Here is a 19,748-nt window from a genome sequence, read left to right on the forward strand (position 1 = left end):
GAAGCAGAATGGGGTCCTCTCTCTTTTTAAAATATCTATCTATAGGGACCCCTGGGTGGCTCAGGAGGCTAAGCATCCATCCGATTCTTGATTTTAGCTCAGGTCATGATCTCACGGTTCAGGAGTTCAAGCCCCACATCAGGCTCCATGCTGACAGTGTGGAGCCTGCTTGAGATGCTCTCTCTGCTGCTCTCTCTATCTTGCTCAAACATAAATAAACCTAAAAAATTTTTTTTAAATAAAAGAAAAAATAGGGGCACCTGGGTGGCTTGGTCGGTTAAGCGTCCGACTTCGGCTCAGGTCATGATCTCACGGTCTGTGAGTTCGAGCCCCGCGTCGGGCTCTGTGCTGACTGCTCAGAGCCTGGAGCCTGTTTCAGATTCTGTGTCTCCCTCTCTATCTGCCCCTCCCCTGTTCATGCTCTGTCTCTCTCTGTCTCAAAAATAAATAAACCTTAAAAAAAAATAAAAAGAAATAAAAAAGATATAAAATAAAAAATACCTATCTATATGCATATAGATATTTTATTTTATTTTATTTTTTTTACATTTTATTTATTTTTGATAGAGAGAGACAGAGCACAAGTGGGGGAGGGGCAGAGAGAGACAGAGACACAGAATCTGAAGCAGGCTCCAGGCTCCGAGCTGTCAGCACAGAACCCGGCGTGGGGCTCGAACTCACAAACCACGAGATCATGACCTGAGCCGAAGTCAGACGCTTAACCGACTGAGCCACCCAGGCGCCCCTAGATAGATATTTTTTAAAAGCTTGGTGAATACTGGAGAAATCCCAGAGCCCAAGGACAGCTATAAGGCCCAGGTAGTGTGCCTGGCTGTGCTCTTCTCAGCGGCTGCTGGATTTGTAGAAATCAGTAATAATAGCAATGATAATTCACCTTAATAACAGCCTGGCCTCCTCAGGCTTCTTTCATCTGTGTTAACTCCCAGAGCTGGGAAAATGGTAATTATTGAGCAAGTGCCACACCCCAGCTATGATGTGTTATTAATCCATCGGCACAGGCTGGGAAACTGAGGCCCAGGGAGGCTTTCCCCTCACACAGAACTAAGAATACAGGAGCTGAGGGCCACTGGGTAGTGAGGAAATGAAGGTGCTGGTTCCGTTCCTGCTGCGTTTTGGACCAGGGCCTCTGATCTTGAATGTGTGTGGACACTCACTCTGCCAAAGTACTGCAAAGCAGATCAACAGCTGCTTTGAGCACCTCTGGATCTCCGCAACGCACACAGGCACTGCAGGGTAAGTGAGCGCTCAGCCCTCCCAACAGCCCCACACCGCGGGCGCCAACTGCAAAGTGGGAACAAGGGGCATCTTGCAGCTGGGAGGGTGGATCAGATCAGAAATATGTCTAGAAGTGGGGAGCCTACTTCTCAGGGAGTCAAGCCCATCTCTGCAACCCCCTTCCAACTTTGGCACTGATTTCAAAATAACGAGACCCTTCTTATAGCAAGGTGGCATGGTCTGTCACTGTTGTAGAAACCTGCAGAGGAGGTCCAGCTGGCCTGTGCCCTCCAGAAGGGCAGGGGAAGGTAGGCAAAGAGTCACAGACGACTAAAGATCTTTTCCCATCATGGCCATGGAGGGAAGCAGCAGAGGCTCAAATGAGGATGGGAGGGTCAACACAGAGGCACTGCCTGTGCGGAGCCATCCACAGCCTATGTGCCTGGTACTGTGAGAGATGCTGGGAACAGACACAATCTCAGCTCTGGGGAAACCGCAAGGGCCAAGCCAGGAGCAACCAATGACCTTGTCCTCCAACCTTCCAGGGCAGGGCCTGGGGAAAAACATTAAGGGTGGTGCTCTAGGGGATTGGAAGTTATTTTTCTTCAGCATGTTAGAGCTGACGAGAGCCCCTGAGATAACACTCTGACCCTCCAAAAGTCCAGCTCTCCACAATCTCAGGTTCAAGAAATGCCCTCACTGCTTTAAGTTTGGCCAGGCCCCTGATGCATGAGAAATTAAGGCAGGCTGGAACCATGTAAAACAGCAGACCAGAGTCAGGAGCCCTGCCTCTGACACTCATCATTGCATGAATCACTTCCCCCTCTGGACTTCACAGTTTCCCCATTTTTAACACGAGGGCGTTGGACTAGATGTCTCTAGGATTCCTTCCAGCCTATGACTATGTTGTTTTGATGTGGTGGCAGATCCCAGGTTGATTTACATAAATTTGCATGTTCAATCAGAAATCCCAAACTCCAAGTATAGAAAATCCAATCAGTCCATTAGTGCAGCCAGACTAGGGCTGGAGGAGCCTGCCAGGTTCGGGTGAGGATTGTCAAAGCAGACTGTGGTAGTGGTGGTGAATTGGGGGAGGAGCCGGGGGAAGCAGGGCGAGAAGTGGCATTTGTTCTAAGGGATGCAGTTCTGGTGAGCCAGAGCTGACGGGGCCAGGGTCCCCTCTTCAGCTATCAGGCAAGGGTCCTTTCTCCTCCTGCTTCTAACGGGGCCTCTGGCTGGCCAGCCTCGGAGCCACACCCCAAGAGGAAACAGCAGCCTCTGCCTAGCAACAGCCGCATCCTTCACTCTGACAGGGACTCCACCATTAACCACTTTCTGGGAAACTGACCTCCCTGGGAGCTTCCATTCTCCAATCCAGGGACTCCTCACAGTGAGGAAGGTTTCCTTGGGGTCTAACCTAAATACCTCCTGTTGTAGCTTCAATCCATGGGCAGCAGGGCCCAGGGAAGAGGGCTCCCCAGGCCCAGGAGAGCTAGCAATGCAGGAGAATGCGTCCCATGTCTAACCAATCCCACAGCCTAACTACCACCTCTTCTAACATCCCCCTTGGCACCTGGGAGATCAAGGATGAAAACAAACAAGGAAAACGTGAAGGCTTTGGCTCTTGGGCTAGAGAGCAAGTCCCAACCTGGAGAACCTGACTCCTGAGAAACTGTACCCCCAGGAGGGAAGGAGGCTGGGAAAGGTGGGGCTGGGGCAGTTTCTCCCTGCTGCTTGGCTGCCATGGAAGGGCTTGGGAGGCTGGCTGGACTGGGTAAAGGCAGCAGGGAAGACTCCTTAAGCCCACTGCCTGGGGACTGGGTAGGGAAGAGTGGTGGGGGAGGGCACAGGTGAGGTGAGTAGGGTCAGGGAGTGAGATGGGCAACAGCAGCAGGGCTCTCGTCCTCTTCCCATAAGAGGGTGGATGAGTGTGCTGTGCTCCCTGGCTCAGATCCTAAAACAAGTCCCAACAGCTGAGATGCAAACTGTCTCCTGGGAATCTGCTTACCCTACTGGCCCTTGGCTGCCGCCCCTTCTCTCAACTCCTCCCCAAAGGCCCAACTCAAAGATTGGCCTGCCAGGATGTCTCAGCAGAGGCCTTGATGGGTGGGCCAAATCCCAGCCAGTAAGAGTTCATACCCCAATCCACCAAGGGTAAGCAAGACAATGGCAGAAGAAGCAATTCTTCTTAGGCAGAATAAGGGAGTCTGCTCCTCTCCACCCAAGGTTCCAGTCCTAAGCAACTATGACTTAGAACTGTATCACCCAACATCTACCCCTTCCAACTTCAAAGCCACCCTGCCAGAGGACCTTTCTACCTTTCAGATTCACTTCTCAGTGGAACCACACAATGTCAAAAAGCGAAAGGGAATGTTAGAGCTCTCTAGTGCAATTGCTGAATTTTACAGATAGGAGAAAAAGAGCCCCAGAGAGGCAAGCTCTCTTGGCCAAAGTCACACAGCAAGCTGGGAAGAGAAGACACCAGTGCTTCTGACTCCCAGTCCACAGAGATAGCAGCCTGGTCCTCATATACATTGGTTTCTGCCCACTGTGGAACAGCCTTCTCTGCAGCCCAGGCCATCTGCCTCTCTAAGGTTCCCACTCTGTTCCAAAGACCTAAACTGGAGAAAGATGCTGGAGTGCCTGAGCCACCTCATGCTGAGACCACAGACTTAGAAAACAACAAGTTGAATTATGTGGGAATAGCTCCCCAGACAGGAATACACGTTTCTCTGAAGTAGGAAACCCACTAACCCCAGGCTGTTCACAGAAAGTCAGGGAACCAATACGAGAAATGAATTTTGTGTCTCCCTTCTTGAAAGACCAGGGGTCTTGGAGTCAACTGGCATAATGTCTTCCAAGAGAGGGTCTGCAACAAGACAACTAGGCTGGGTTCATTTTTTCCAAAAGTACTGTCCATAGAATGGTTAGACACTGACTCCCTCTCTCCTGTCCCCCAGGACCACCCCTGTCCCAGGCATCTTCCTCCAGCCACTACCTCTGGCAGACAGTTGTGCTTAGGCAAGAGGACCCGTGGAGAGGGCGAGGATGGTTGGGAGGGAATAAGAGGGGTTTGCCTTCACAGCCAGGAATCCATCAGTGTAAGACCCCCCTGGTTCCTCAGAAAGGCGAGCATTTGCGAAGTAGCAGCTGGCAGGCTGGATGGATAGAGCTGAGAACCTGGAAAACCAGGCCTGCGGGAGGTGAGGGACCTTCGTGCCCTTGGGGCAGTGCCAGGACTGGAGACATGGGGCCTTGGGCCCAGAATAAGGAGAAGGGGGCTGGGGTTCGGTGAGCCGCTTTTCTAGTCGGCCTAGGCCAGGGGAGTGTCGGGCACAGATAAATTCTCTGCATTCTTCTGGCACCGCAGCCAGGACCCAGAGAGCCTTTTCTGCAGGCGCTGCCCTGGCCCCACACCCTGCCCAGCCCTTCTCCCTCCCTCAGTCTCTCTTTAGTGTTCAGCCTCCCGGCCCCCGCCTCCTTCTTTCCCGCAGCCCCTCAAAGCCACGGAAGGATTGTTCCTAGAGACCCTGATCTCTCCGCCTCTCCCCATCTTCCCCACGCCCTACCGCCCCAGGCCACGGGGACTGCAAGGAGGGCGAAGAGGAGCCCGGGGCTCGTCTCCGCGCCTGCGCTTTGGGGAGAGCCTCCCTCCCCCCTGCGCAACAACCCCGCACCGCTAAGCGGCACCCGGACAGTGGGATGCGGGTGGGGTGGGGTGCGCAGCTGGGGCAAGGTCAGTGCTTTCAAAGAGGGAGGGAGACCGGCCCCCGGAACATCCCCCTGTCCCGAAAGTTTCCCTTCCGGGGCCATGGAGTGTGCGCGAGGATGGCGCGGGGGGCGGTAGGGGGTGGGGTAGGGGTGGACAGAGTCGCAGCCGGACCCCCCACCCCCACCCCGGGACAGTGCGGCGGGAGGGAGGGGCAGGCAGCTAGGTCCGGGCAGGAAGGCGCGCCGCCCCCTCCGACCCAAGGCTGCCACGAGAGCCTTACCCTTCAAACCGCCCACCCCCAGCCCAGAGCTTACAGACCCTCCACTCGCCGCCTTTTAAATCCCAAGTAGGCCTGGAACTCACCGAAATGAGGTGTTGAACTGGGCCAGGGCAGGCCGGATCCGCCGGGTCCATGGCCGCGGCTCGGGGGCGGGGGGCAGAAGAAGGGGGGTGCTGGGGCCGCCTCTTGATGTCAAGGCTTTAAAGGGGCCAGTGAGCCCCGCCCCTCGCCGAGACCCCGCCTCCCTCCTTCCGCACAGCCAATCCACGTTCGCCCTGGATGCGCGCCCCTCCCAGCCCCCTCCAGATGTTCCCAGGACGAGAGCTAAGTCCGCCCGTTCGGAGAGCGCCGCTTCCGCCCCGGTGGGAAGGACCTCCCCTCCCCCTATAGAGAAACACTCTCCTCTGGCCCGGTGGGGTCCGGTTTGGTAAACCTTCCCGGTGCGGGGGGTAGAAGAAGCCGCGCTGGGCTGGGCGGGGGTGGAATGGGGGGCATCTATAGCACAGAAAACTAAGTAGGTACGCGCGGAGCCACGGGCATGCGCATCCGCTTCTGTGGGGCTGGGCGTGCACGTGTATGTGTGGTTGTGAGCCTTGGTGTTTGTAATTTGCCTTCCTGCTTACGTGTGGGGTGTAAATCTATGGGAAGACGCTCGAGTGCCTCCTTGGCCTTAAATGCTCCCTCCTCACTTTTCCTCCTCCGGATCGGTATCGGGTCCTCCCAGTAATATGGAAAACTGGGCGTTGGGAACGGGCTCCACTCTTTAGAGTTGCGCTGATTTCCTCACTGGAAGAGGTTAAGGCTGAGCAGAAAAAGGAAATAACCTTGTTCTCAGCCACTTGCTATCTCGGTGGAGACAAGTAGAACTACCCTCAGGCTTAAAAGAAGAAAGCAAACACCCACCTAGGCCCCTGCAGGGCCTCAGAGCTCCCTTCAGTATCATTCTCATTGGTGCTGGATTAAACATCTATTTGCCCTTGTCTGGATACCGTATAATCTTCACAAACTGCATCATAGTGACTGGCCTGTTAATGCAAGTTCTGAATGGGGTTCTGCAGAGAAATACAAAGGGCTCCCTAGCCCATTTTATTAAAATTGCTTCTGTTGTGGGTATACACGGAAAGTAGTAATGCATTATATTAGCCCAATAAAGGAACATAAAAGCTGAGGGATCTTGGGGTGTCACATTGTCTAGGATTAATTAAGAGTTCTTCTCTGAAGGAGAGAGGACTTGGGAATGGGATTTGAAGGGCAGAGAGAACTTGAGCAAATTCAGACAGGGTAAGGACACAAAGCGACCTAGGTAGGAAAGAGCAGATTAGTTGCATGGGACAGTGAAATCACTTGGTAGGGTGGGAAGTAGAAGTTAGCGGAGGAGGTTTTTGTACTGAGATCAGAATGAGGATATGGATTTGACAGGACAAGTGATAAAGAAGTCATTTTGGGTTCTTGAGCATAGAAATGAGTGCCTGAGGTCACTTATTGGAGCCTAAAAGATGTCATAATGGTTCTTCCCACCAACTCTCTCACCTTTGGTTTAAAACAAACTTTACTGATTGATTTATCCTTAACATACAATAAAATGCACAGATCTTAGTGTTTTGTTTGGTGAATTTCAACAGTAACATACACTGATGGAACACCCCGAACAAGAAACTGAACCATCACCCCAGAAAATTCCCTCATGCCCCTTTATATTTACAGTGAACTATCCTGCACCTACCACCACCCACCCCCTGCAACCTCCTGAATTCTATCACCATAGTTTTGTCTGTTCTTGGATTTCACATAAGTGCAACCAAATAGTATGCACTTTCTTGTGTCTATATTCTTTTTTTTTTTTTTTTTTTTACGTTTTTTTATTTTTGACAGAGAGAAAGAGCATGAGTGGGGAAGGGGCAGAGAGAGGGAGACACAGAATCTGAAGCAGGCTCCAGACTCTGAGCTGTCAGCACAGTGCCCAATCCGGGGCTCGAACTCACCGACTGCGAGATCGTGATCTGAACCAAAGTTGGACGCTCAACCGACTGAGCCACCCAGGCGCCCCTGTGCCTACATTCTTTAGCTTAGTAATGTTTTTGACTAAAGTGAGTCTATTCTTTTTATTGGAGAGCAATATTCCATTGTACAAATATATCACAATTTGTTTATCCATCCTCCAGTTGATGTATATTTGGGTGTTTCCAGTTTGGGGGCTATTATGAGTAAGGCTAGTATAAACTTGTGCAAATCTTTTTATGAATATGTTTTCATTTCTAAGAAAGCTCACTTTATTTTTTTGAAGTATTATTAAAATACAATCATATTAATTTCAGGTGTACAACATAGTGATTCAATATTTATATACATTGCAAAATGATTACCGTAAGTCTAGTTACCATCTGTCCCTAAAGTTCATACAATTTTTTTGAGTTTATTTATTTTGAGAGGGAAAGAGAGAGAGAGAGCACAGCAGGGGAGGAACAAAGAGAGAGGGAGAGAAAGAGAATCCAAAGCAGGCCCGGAGCTGTCAGCATGGAGACCCTTGTGGGACTCGAACTCATGAACCAGGTGAAATCACGACCCGAGCCAAAATCAAGAGTTGGATGCTTGATCGACTGAGCCACCCAGGCGTCCCAGTTCATACAATATTTTTGACTGTATTTCCCATGTCATACAATACATTCTCATGACTTATTTGCTCTATAACTGGCAATTTAAGCCTCTTGATCCCCTTCACTCATATTGCCCACCCCCCTACCCTCTTTTTTTTCTGGCAACTATCAGTCTGTTGTCTGCATCTATGTCTGGTTTTGTTTGTTTTGTTTTTCAGATTCTACATGTATGTGAAATCATGGGGTATTTGTCTTTTTCTGACTTATTTCCCTTAGCATAATACCCTCAAGGTCCATGTATATTGTCCCACGTGGCAAGATTTCATTCTATTTTATGGCTAATATTCCATTGTACGTATATGGGTACATGTATTGTATATATATGTACACACACACACACACACACACACACGCCACATCTTGTTTATCCACTCATTTATCGGTGGACACTTAGGTCGCTCCATATCTTGGCTATTGTAAATAGTGCTGCAGTGGACACAGTGGCGCATAGATCTCTTCAAGTTAGTGTTTTTGTTTTCTTGGATAAAAACTCCAGAGTGGAATTGCTGGATCATGTTAGTTCTATTTTTAATTTTTTGCGTAAACCTTCATACTGTTTTCCATAGTAGCTGCACCAATTTACATTCTCACCAACGGTGTACAGGTGTTTGCTTTTTTCCACATCCTCATCAACACTTGTTATTTCTTGGTTTTTTGATAATAACCATTCTGACAGGTGTGAGGTAATATCTCATTGTGGTTTCCATGTGCATTTCCCTGACGATGAGTGATGTGGAGCATCTTTTCATGTGCTTGTTGGTCATCTGTAGGTCTTTGGAAAAATGTCCACTCAGACTGTCTGCCCACTTTATCTTAAATTTTTTTGCCCTGTTCCCCCTCTTCTGCCTATTTTAAATCAGATTTTTTTTTTGTTTTTGTTTGCTGTTGAACTGTATGAGTTCTTTATATATTTTAGACACTAGCCCCTTATCACACATAGGATTTGCAAACATTTTCTTCCATTCAGTAAAGTTGCCTTTTCATTTTCTTCATAGTTTGCTTCACTGTGCAAAAGGTTTTTAGTTTGATGTAGTCCCGTTTGTTTATTTTTGCTTTTGTTGCCCTTGCCTGTGGAGTCAGGTCCAAAGAAATATTGCTAAGACTAATGTCAAGGGACTTATTATGCTTTCTTTGAGGATTTTTATGGTTTCAGGTCTTACATTTAAGTCTTTAATCCATTTTGAGTTGATTTTTGTGTATAGTATTAAGATAGTGGTTCAGTTTTAATCTTTTGCATGTATTGCACAATTTTCCCAACACCATTCTTTGAAGAGATGGCCTTTTCCCTGTTGTATATTCTTGCCTCCTTTGTCGTAGACTAATTGATCATATATGTGTGGATTTATTTCTCAGTTCTCAATTCTGTTCCATTGATCTTTGTGTCTGTTTTGTGCTAGTACCATTCGGTTTTGATTACTATAGCTTTGTAGTATAGTTTGAAGTCTGGGAACAGGGTCCACCTTTGTTCTTCTTTTTCAAGGCTGCTTTGGCTATTTGGGGTCTTTTGTAGTTCCATACAAATTTTAGCATTATTCTATTTCTGTGAAAAATGTCATTGGTATTTTTATAGTTATTGCATTGAATCTGTAGATTGCTTTGGGTAGTCTGGACATTTTAACAATATTAATTCTTCCAATCCATGAGTGTGGTGTATCTTTCCTTTTATTTGTGTCTTCTTCAATTTCTTTCATCAGTCTCTTATAGTTTTCAGAGTACAGGCCTTTTACTTCCTCAAATTTATTTCTAGGTATTTTATTCTTTTTGATGTAATATGAATGGGATTGTTTTCTCAATTTCTCTTTCTCATAGTTTGTTATTAGGGTTATAGAAACACAACAGATTTCTGTATATTAATTGTGCATCCTGCAACTTCACTGAATTCATTTATTACTCATTTATTCTAATAGCTTTTTTAGTGGAGTCTTTAGGAAGCTCCTCTTGTTGATATTTTTGGAATCTTTTGGCATTGATTCTTATTCATTCAATCATCTGATATTTCTTGAAAAGGAATCAGTGGGCTAGTCCTGGGCTTACAATAAAAATTAGACATGATCCTTTCCTCACAGGGCTTAAAAATCCAGGAAAACTCCATGTATCTAATACATTCCACAACCACAGGGTGGAAAAACCTTAATAGTATGCCAAGCATTTCTAACCATTTGGGGATGTTTCCAAATAACTAAATTTTGGGAAATAAACAAACCATCTGAATTTTTTCCTTTTCATTCAGATGCTCACCCTCAAAAAAAAAAAAAAAAAATGAACATCTACACTTGTCACAGCACGTATCTTCTCTCCTTACTTAAAAGCTCTTGCACACTTGAAAGTTTAGGCATTCAGATTTTGGCATATTCTCTATGCTTCATAAACCTTCATCTTCACTGACAGGAGGTTAAATAAGTATAATTATTATTACCCCATGATCGCTTTCTGTCTTTGATAGTGCTTAAGACACTTTGATTTCTCAGTGGTATTATTCAATTAAATTACTACAAAATATACAGAAGTCCCATGGTTTGTTTTCCCACCCTTGTTATATACCACTCATCACATTGTTCTTTGAGTTGTCTGTGTCATAAAACAAGCTAGTCTCTTGGCCTCTTTTTGCTACAAGCTGCTAGTAATAAACCAGTATGGTGGCATGGTCTAACTATGCATATAGCGCTAATGACTGACCAGTAGATCACTGCTCACATCAGTACTGTGAATGGTTTTAAGCAGGGGATTGGCATAATCAGAATTGCATTTTAGAAAGAATTCTATGGTTGCAATGTGGGGAACAGATTAGAGAGAGCAAGAGTGAAGTCAAGGAGAACAGAGAGAAAGTATTTGTTGTAATTGAGGGGAAAGGTGAGAAAAGATGTGCTCTGGACTAGGAAAGTGATAGGGGTGATGGAGAGAAGATCACTTCAAGAAATAAAGTGTAGCAGAGTCAGCAGGTCTTGAGATTGGAAGGGGAGGAAAGCAGAGAACTAAGCCAAGACTTCCGGACTGAGTAACTTGCAGATGGCAGGATCACTCACTGAAATAGAAAACACTGGAGGAAGAGCAGTTTTGGGACATTATATGCTCACTTCCAAACATGTTAACCTTGAAATGCCTGGGGGATGTCCGAGTGGAAATGTCTATCCAAGAGGTAAGACCTTCCCAGCTGTTATGCCTCATGAAGAGGTTACAGGTGTGCTGCGTATTGATTTTCTCAACCCTCAAGGTAGCATGAACTCCCTCTGAAAGACAGCAGTCTTGGTAAGGTATGTTGCTATGAAAACACCATCATTCTCTATGTGTGCCATGATCTGGAAAAGGCCGGAAAGTATTAATGTGTAATGCTATTGGATAAGTAATTCTGAAGCTCAGGAGAGAGATCTAGATTAGAGATAAGGGATTTATAGGCATGAGAACATCAGAACATAGGTGGTAACTGAAGCCATGAAGTGAAGATCATGTGAGGAGAAGAGGGACTGGAACAGAACCCTAAGGAATGGCAACATTAGAGAGGGGTCTCCAGAGAAGGAGGAAGACAGCTGGCTGAATGCTGTTACCAGATCCCCAAGGGTTTCCAAAAAAAAAAAAAAAAAAAAAAAAAATAGTTCCTGATAATTCTAATGTCAGGTTGGATCAGGACTGACACATATCTGCTGACTTTAGTCACATCATTGGGGACTTTGGCAAATCCAAATTTTGAAGGATTGAGAAAGATGTACTAAGTAAGGAATGGAGACAAGAAGTATTTAAAACTTTTTCAAGACTCTTAACTATACTGTGAGGGAAAAGTTAGACAGGTAGGCGGGGCAACAGGGGATGAGAATTATTTTAGAAAGCTATTTTTAGAAAGCTACTGCTTAATTTTATTTTAAAACGTATTTAAAATTCATTATTTTTAAAAAGCATTATGTGCATATGGTTAACAAATCAACACAGAAGCAATTATGTGCTCATTTCCCACCCCCAACAATGAGCCATTTTAACTTTCTGGCCGATTCTTCATCATGACTAAATATGCTTATATGGCTATTCTTTGATTTTTCACTTTTACATGTTTTATTACCTTCTGTGTATATATTCTTTTTTAAAGGTACAAAAGTGGAATCTTACCATTCATACTGTTCTGCACTTTACTTTTTGCTCTTAAAATATCTCAGAGACCTTTCTATTTTAACATAGATAGAGCTACCTTGTTCTTTTTAAGAACTGCATAGTAATCTATTTATGGCTCTACCATATTATTTGTTTTCTACTGATGAGCATTTAAGAGGTTTCCAGCTTTTCATTTTTATCAGACAACTGTAATGGCTAATACTGTACATATATCTTTGCGTATTTTTTAAAAGTTTATTTATTTTTGAGAGTGACAGGGAGAGGGAGGAAAGGCAGAGAGAGAGAGAGTGAGAGAAAATCCCAAGGAGGCTCCACGTGGGGCTCGATGCAGGGCTCGATGCAGGGCTTGAAGCCACGAACCATGAGATCATGACCTGAGCTGAAATCAAGAGTCAGCCACCTAACTGACTGAGCCATCCAGGCACCTCTATCCTTGCATATTTATGTGAGCATATCCACAGGACAGATTCCTAGCAGTGGAATTCATGGGTATGTGTAGTTTATGTTTTGATAAATATTGACAAATTGCCTTCCATATGGTCATGTTGATTTACCACTCCCACTAACAGGGTGGAAGAATACCTGTCTTCCCAGATTCTCACCATCACTGTTTAAAGTTTATTTATTTATTTTGAGGGGGGAGGGGCGGAGAAAGAGGGAGAGAATCCCAAGCAGGCTCTACAGTGTCAGTGCAGAGCCCAGTGTGGGACTCGATCTCACAAACTGGGAGATCATGACCTAAGCAGAAATCAAGAGTTGGATGCCCAACTGACTGAGCCACCCAGGCCCCCCCCCCCTTTCTTAGTTTATTTATTCACGATCACTGTTTAAAAATTTTGTGAATATTGTTGTGATAAAATATTCTTTCATTGTTTTTATTTGCATGAATTAATAAGATTAAACAACTTTTCAGGTGTTTATCTGCCATTATCATTTTCTGTGAATGTCTTTTCTGATAGATGTATAAGAGTTGTTTGGATTATAATGAAATTCACCTTTTATCTGTCACTTGTATTGCATAACGTTTTCCTGATTGGTAGTTTCTCTTGTGACCTTTTGGATTTTTTTCTTTGCCTTAGGTAGTCAAATTGGTCTTTTCCTTGATGGCTGTTAGGCTTTTTATATTTAGAAAGTACTTTTTAAAAATCTTTTTTCTCGGGGCACCTGGGTGGCTCAGTCAGTTGAGCGACCGACTTCAGACCAGGTCATGATCTCACGGTTTGTGAGTTTGAGCCCCGAGTCGGGCTCTGTGCTGACAGCTCAGAGCCTGGAGCCTGCTTCCCATTCTGTGTCTCTCTCTCTCTCTGCCCCTCCCCCACTCATGCTCTGTCTCTCTCTGTCTCAGAAATAAATAAACATTTAAAAAATCTTAAAAAAAATCTTTTCTCTAGTACATTTATGGGTTTTCTTTTTACTTTAAATATTTCATCCAGAATCTACTTAAATGGCAAAGACCACTGTTATTTCTCAGTACTGCTCAGAATGACATCTCCATTATAGACCATTTAGTCCTATCTGTTCTCAACGTACACAGCACCTGTTCCTTTGTACCTTTGCTGAAAGGTTCCTTTCTCCTGGCTCACAGGTCATGCTCCTTTCTCTCTTGTCCAACACTGCAAAAGCTATATTCCTTTCAAGAACAGTTCAAATCCCATATCCTCTAGAAAGTCTTCCTTGCCCACTGTAGCCTGCAAAGACTTTCCCTTTGCTGAAGCTCAAATGATCACATGCTTTCTTGTTTGAGCCTCTTCTTTTCTCAACATTAACATAGTTGCTAAGCAAATCAAATCTAATCTTTGTTTAATCTACTTTTTCCTACTACCCAAAGCAGCTAAAAGCACGCTGAGTATATGGAATTTGATAAAACACTTCTTGATTTGCCACAAAAGTATATGCATTAGCCACATGTATGTAGCTAATGAGCATCTGAAATATGGCTGATCCAAATTGAGGTGAGCTGCAAGTTAAAATACACATTGGAGGGGTGGCTCAGTTAGTTGAGTATCCGACTTCGGTTCAGGTCATGATCTCACGGTTTGTGGGTTTGAGCCCCACATTGGGCTCTGTACTGACAGCCCAGAGCCTGGAGCCCACTTTAGATTCTTCCTCTCTCTGCCTCTCCCCTGCTCTGTCTCTCTCTCAAACATAAATAAACAATAAAAAAATGTTTAAATACTCATTGGATTTTGAAGATGGTATAAAAAATAATATAACATGTCTCATTAATAATATTGACTGCATGTTGAAATGATAATTTTTGGAAATATTGGATTACATATCTATATATCTATATCTATATCATTTATATCTATATCTATATCTATTTGTTTTTGTTTTTAAGTTAAAGTATACCCAGGACCATTCTCTATTCTTGTCCCTCAAGGAGGCTCATCATGCTTGGTGTTAGCTCCTAAATGCGGCTGGTTTGAGGATAAATAAGATCTTTTCTAGGAGCCAAAGGCTCTCATAGGCCAGTATGCAATCATTATCTTCATGGTATCAGGGCCTAATCTTTATGAACACTACACATCTTCTTTGAAATTAACTGCTACAGACTTGAAATACAACACTTCCTTTCAACAGGTAGGGTTAAGTGCTCAGCCAATAGAAATGTTAGTAGGGAAAAGGTCAGGTTCAGATGCTGAAGCATCTCCCAAAGGTTTTAATGACTGAAGATTCCTCAATGAACCGAACCAAGTAGATGGAGCCCCTGACTATCCCTTTGGTCACTGGGGCCATTTTCTGCTGTCAAGGAGTTATTTGGGACAGGTGCCACTTGGCTCATAGCCTAGTCTTATTGTAGTCAGGATCCCTGTGTTAGTTTCCTGTTCCTGTTGTAACAAATCATCACAAATTTAATGCTTTTAAACAACACATATTTGGAGCACTTGGGTGGCTCACTTGGTTGAACATCTGACTTCGGCTCTGGTCATGATCTTTTGGTCCGTGAGTTCCAGCCCTGCATCGGGCTCTGTGCTAACAGCTCAGAGCCTGGAACCTGCTTCAGATTCTGTCTCCTCTCTCTCTGCACCTCTCCTGCTCATGCTCGGTCTCTCTCTCTCCCTCTCAAAAGTAAATAAACATTAAAAAATAAATAAATAAAACCGGGGCGCCTGGGTGGCGCAGTCGGTTGAGCGTCCGACTTCAGCCAGGTCACCATCTCGCGGTCCGTGAGTTCGAGCCCCGCGTCAGGCTCTGGGCTGATGGCGCAGAGCCTGGAGCCTGTTTCCGATTCTGTGTCTCCCTCTCTCGCTGCCCCTCCCCCGTTCATGCTCTGTCTCTCTCTGTCCCAAAAATAAATAAACGTTGAAAAAAAAAATTAAAAAAAAATAAAAAATAAAAAAATAAATAAACCAAAATAAAACGACACAAATGTATTCTCTTATAGTGCTGGAGGCCAGAGTCTAAAATCAAGGGAGACTGGCAGAGCTGCATTCCTTCTGGAGGCTTCAGGGGAGAATCATTTTCTTGCCTTTTAGTTATTTATTATCATTATTGTTTAAATGTTTTATTTTTGAGAGAAAATGTGCATGCAGGCAGGGGAGGGGCAGATAGAGTGGGGTGGGCTCTGCACTGACTGCAGAGAGCCCGACTCAGGACTCCAACTCATGAACTGCGAGATCATAACCTGAGCTAAAGCTGGATGCTTAACCGACTGGGCCACCCAGGCGCTCAATTATTATTATTATTTTTAATGTTTTTATTTATTTTTGAGAGAGAGAGAGAGAGAGAGCACACATGTGTGAGCAAGTGGGAGGGGGCAGAAAGAGAGGGAGACAGGATCTGAAGCAGGCTCTGTGCTGACAGCAGAGAGCCCAATGGGGGGGCTCGAACTCAAGAACCATGAGATCATGACCTGAGTTGAAATCAGATGCTTAACCGACTGAGCCATCCAGGTGCCCTCCTTGCCTTTTCTAACATTTCTTGGCTCACAACCCTTCCTTACATCACTCCAACCTCTTGCTTCTATCCTTCTATTTCTTGCTGTGGTCAAATCTCCCTTTGCCTCCCTCTTATAAGGACACTTGTGATTACATTTAGGGTCCATCCTGATATTCCATATTAATCTTTCAATTTCAAAATCTTTAATCCTTAACCAAGATTTTTAATCTATACATCTACACATTTGTACACATCTACAAAATCCCCTTTGCTATCTAAGGTAGCAAGTTCCAGGGATTAGGATGTGAACATCTTGGGGGAACCATTATTTAGCCTGTCACAGCCTTACATTCATTTCTCTGCATTACTTTGGTGGAGGGAGAGAGCACCAGTGAACTCACGAGATTTCAAAGTATTCCGGAGATTTACAGAGAAGTAGGTAAATTCATATCTGTAACCGCTGTGATCCACCAAGACTATCCTAAACTGGCCTCGTTTCCATTAGCAATGATCACTCCCTCCCAGCATTGTTTCCTTTAAAATGCTCTGTAGTGCTGAAGCTGAACTCATTACTTCCTTGTCCTAAAAAACAAATTATCAGAGATAGTAAGACGTATGTTTTCTAGAGATGAGATGTTTTTTTCATAAGCGTTTAATTTAACAAGCATAGTTGTGGTCTGTGGAATGCTTAGAGTGTAACAGCACCTTGTTTTTAATATTCTATATTCTGCAAAATACCTTTACATCCTCTAGTCCATTAGGGCATAGTTACTTTAGTTGTACCAATGAATGAGGTTCAGAGAGGTTGACTTGAACAGGGTGGTCATGCAATGAGTTACTGACAGATCTTGATTCCAAACCTGATGTTCTTTCCACTGCACTGTTCCTGGGCCAAACTTGATCTCATGGGGCTGAGAAGGATCTGAGCTCAGGATCTTAATACATCCTGGAATTGGCCTCAGAATCCCTACCTCCTAAGCATGAAACAGAATGAAACCCACTTTGGGGAGGTCTTACTTAGGGGTCAAAGTTAGGGATAGATTGGAATTTCAGGAATTCAGGGGAAGGTTAAGGTAGCTGGCAAGTCAGAGATACAGTGAGAAGGTAAATAGGACTGAGGGAGACTTAAGAGTGTCTATGTCTGCTCTACGTACCTGCCAACTGCTTCTAAAACACTCAGGAGAGGGGCTCCTGGGTGGCTCAGTCAGTTAAGCATCCGACTTCGGCTCAGGTCATGGTCTCACACAGCTCGTGAGTTCAAGCCCTGAGTCCGGTTCTGTGCTGACAGCTCAGAGCCTGGAGCCTGCTTCGGGTTCTGTGTCTCCCTCTCTCTGCCCCTCCCCCACTCATACTCTGCCTTTCTCTCCCTCAAAAGTAAATAAACATTAAAAAAAAAAAAAAAAAGTAGCCATTCTGAAATGGGCCAGGGCTACTGCTTTAAAAAAAATAAAAAAAAAAATAAAACACTCAGAAGGGCCAAGCCTGTTTAACTGGTAGGCAGCGGCAGGAGTGCTCCTCAGATACTCAACCTAGAATTAGGTCTGACTTCTGTGAGGGGATTTCTGTGAGAATCTGGAAGAGCCAAGAATGGCCTGGCTGGGTCTCTCATTCTCCAGTGTGAACACATAATTTGAGGAAGCACAGCAACTCTAAAGCCCATGCTCTTTTGCACTGGCTTTCTGGAGTCTCTTCCCAGCCTTAGATTTCTCTGACGTCTCAAGGAATGGTAGCCAAGGCTGACTCTGCCACCTCACCGCCTAGGTTCAAGTCCTAGCTCTGCTTTGGCTTTGTTATGTTGTCTGGCACATGGTGCTATATGTCTTTCCCCCCCTTTTTCCTATTTCTTTCTTTCTTTTTTTTAATGTTTATTTATATTTGAGAGAGAGAGAGAGAGACAGTGTGTGAGTGGGGGGAGGGGCAGAGAGAAGACAGAATCCGAAGCAGGCTCCAGGCCCTGAGCTGTCAACACAGAGCCCGGCTCAGGGCTTGAACTCACAAGCTGTGAGATCATGACCTGAGCCGAAGTTGGATGCTTAACTGACTGAGCCACCTCGGCGCACCACCCCGCCCTCCCTTTTTCCTATTTCTCACCAGACCTCTTTTGGTTCCTCTTTTCCCCCTTACTCAATAACTATTGGCAGCCCTCAGACCTAGGACCTCTCATCATATCCATGTGTTTTTGGAATTTACTACTCATTAAATCTCGATTACTCTATATGAATGACTTCCAGATTTCATATCTAGTCTTGATCTGCTGTCCTCTCCCAAACCATCAATAGCCATGGCCTTGGAATGGGCATCTTATTGCAAAGGTATGTTTGAGAAAACATACCTCAAACTTCCATGCCAAAGACTAGGCTTATCCCTCTCCCAACTTTTTTTTCTTTTTTAAGTAGACTCCACAGCTGGCGTGCAGCTTGAATGCAGAGCTTGAAATCATGACCCTGAGATCAAGACCTGAGCGGAGATCAAGAGTCGCACTCTTAATTGACTGAGCCACTGAGGTGCCCCACTTTAACTTTTTAATTTCTTCCCATTTTCAGTTTCCTGGGCAGTCTTCTGCCCAATCATAGATGCCCTTTTCTTCTCAATACTTGAATTCAGATACATTTCTTTTGTTCATTCATATATTAATTCAACAAGTACTTCTCAGCTGCCCGCCATGTGTCAGTCATTGTGCTAGGCCTCAAAGTACAAAGATAAGTTGGGCTTGAGATCAGTCTTATGGTGGTGGCACACAGGCATAGAAAGATTATAATATGATAGGGTAAATACTGTAATAGAAGCTTCCACGCAAAGGCCCCACTAGAATACAGTAACAAATGCAAAGTGCTATAAGAGTTGGGGGAAGATTTCTGACAAAATGTAACATCTTAACTGTCTTTTAGGACAAACAGTTCAGCCAGGTTGCAAGGTGGGAGAGCTGGGGGAGAGAGAACGAAAATAGAGGGAATTTGTGCTAAGTCTCAGAGGTATGAAAGGACACGGCAAGTAGGATATGGTGGTATGTGAGAAGTTCAAGTGTGACTGGGGTGTGGAGGAAAAGCATGAAGGCCAGCGCTCTCCAACACAACTTTCTGCAGTGATGGAAATGGTCTAAATCTGTGCTGTCCAATAAAGTAGCCACTAATCACATATGGCTATTGAACACCTGTAACGTGGCTAGTAAGACTGAGGAGCTGAATTTTAAATTTTATTTCATTTTATTCAATTTACATTTAAATAGCAAGCAGCTACCTTACTGAACAACATTGGTTTAGGCACTGGATAAAGGACAGGACTCTAGCTCTAGGAAACACTGAAGGTTTAAAAAATTTTTTTTTAATGTTTATTTTTGAGAGAGAGACACACAGAGTGCGAGTGGGAGAGGGTCAGAGAGAGAGGGAGACACAAAATCTGAAGCGAGCTCCAGGCTCTGAGCTGTCAGCACAGAGCCTGATGCAGGTCTCGAACTCACAAACGGTGAGATCGGAACTGAGCTGAAGTCGGACGCTTAACCAAGCCACCCAGGTGCCCCAAAACACTGAAGGTTTTTAAGCATAATACTAGCATAACTAGGAATCTGAGGAAGGGATTAGATAAGGATAGATGGCTTAACACAGAAATGCCTGGTAGGGACCAGCCACATGGATACAATAAATGGGACTTACGTGTTATTGGACATGCAAGAATCTACTGGACTTTGTGACTATTTCAGTGTGGGGAGACTCACATAAGCAAGGAGACTCACCTGAAGTTTGTAGCTTGAGCAATGGGTGGATGGCAACAACTGAGATAGGATTAGGTTTAGAATGAGGGTAATGAGTTTGCTTCTGGAATATTGAATCTGAGGTGCCTAAGAACTATCTAAGAGGATATGATTACAAAACAGGAAAAATACTAATCT

General features: G+C 44.8%; 1 protein-coding gene across 5 annotated transcripts in view; it reads right to left on the reverse strand.

Moving 5' to 3' along the window:
- The window catches only part of NCKAP5L (NCK associated protein 5 like), a 32,287-nt gene extending 26,855 nt beyond the window's left edge, over positions 1-5,432 (reverse strand). For 3 of the 5 annotated variants that reach the window (XM_045466254.1, XM_045466259.1, XM_045466253.1), the window contains exon 1: positions 5,312-5,432. The gene's annotated coding sequence lies outside the window, so the exon portion shown is untranslated. The remainder of the gene's footprint in view (positions 1-5,311) is intronic. The other 2 variants (XM_045466258.1, XM_045466251.1) reach the window with 1 other exon arrangement.
- Between the last annotated feature and the right edge of the window lie 14,316 nt (positions 5,433-19,748).

The sequence above is a fragment of the Leopardus geoffroyi genome, chromosome B4, assembly GCF_018350155.1.
Source record: "Leopardus geoffroyi isolate Oge1 chromosome B4, O.geoffroyi_Oge1_pat1.0, whole genome shotgun sequence".
In the NCBI taxonomy this organism is placed as follows: domain Eukaryota; kingdom Metazoa; phylum Chordata; class Mammalia; order Carnivora; family Felidae; genus Leopardus; species Leopardus geoffroyi.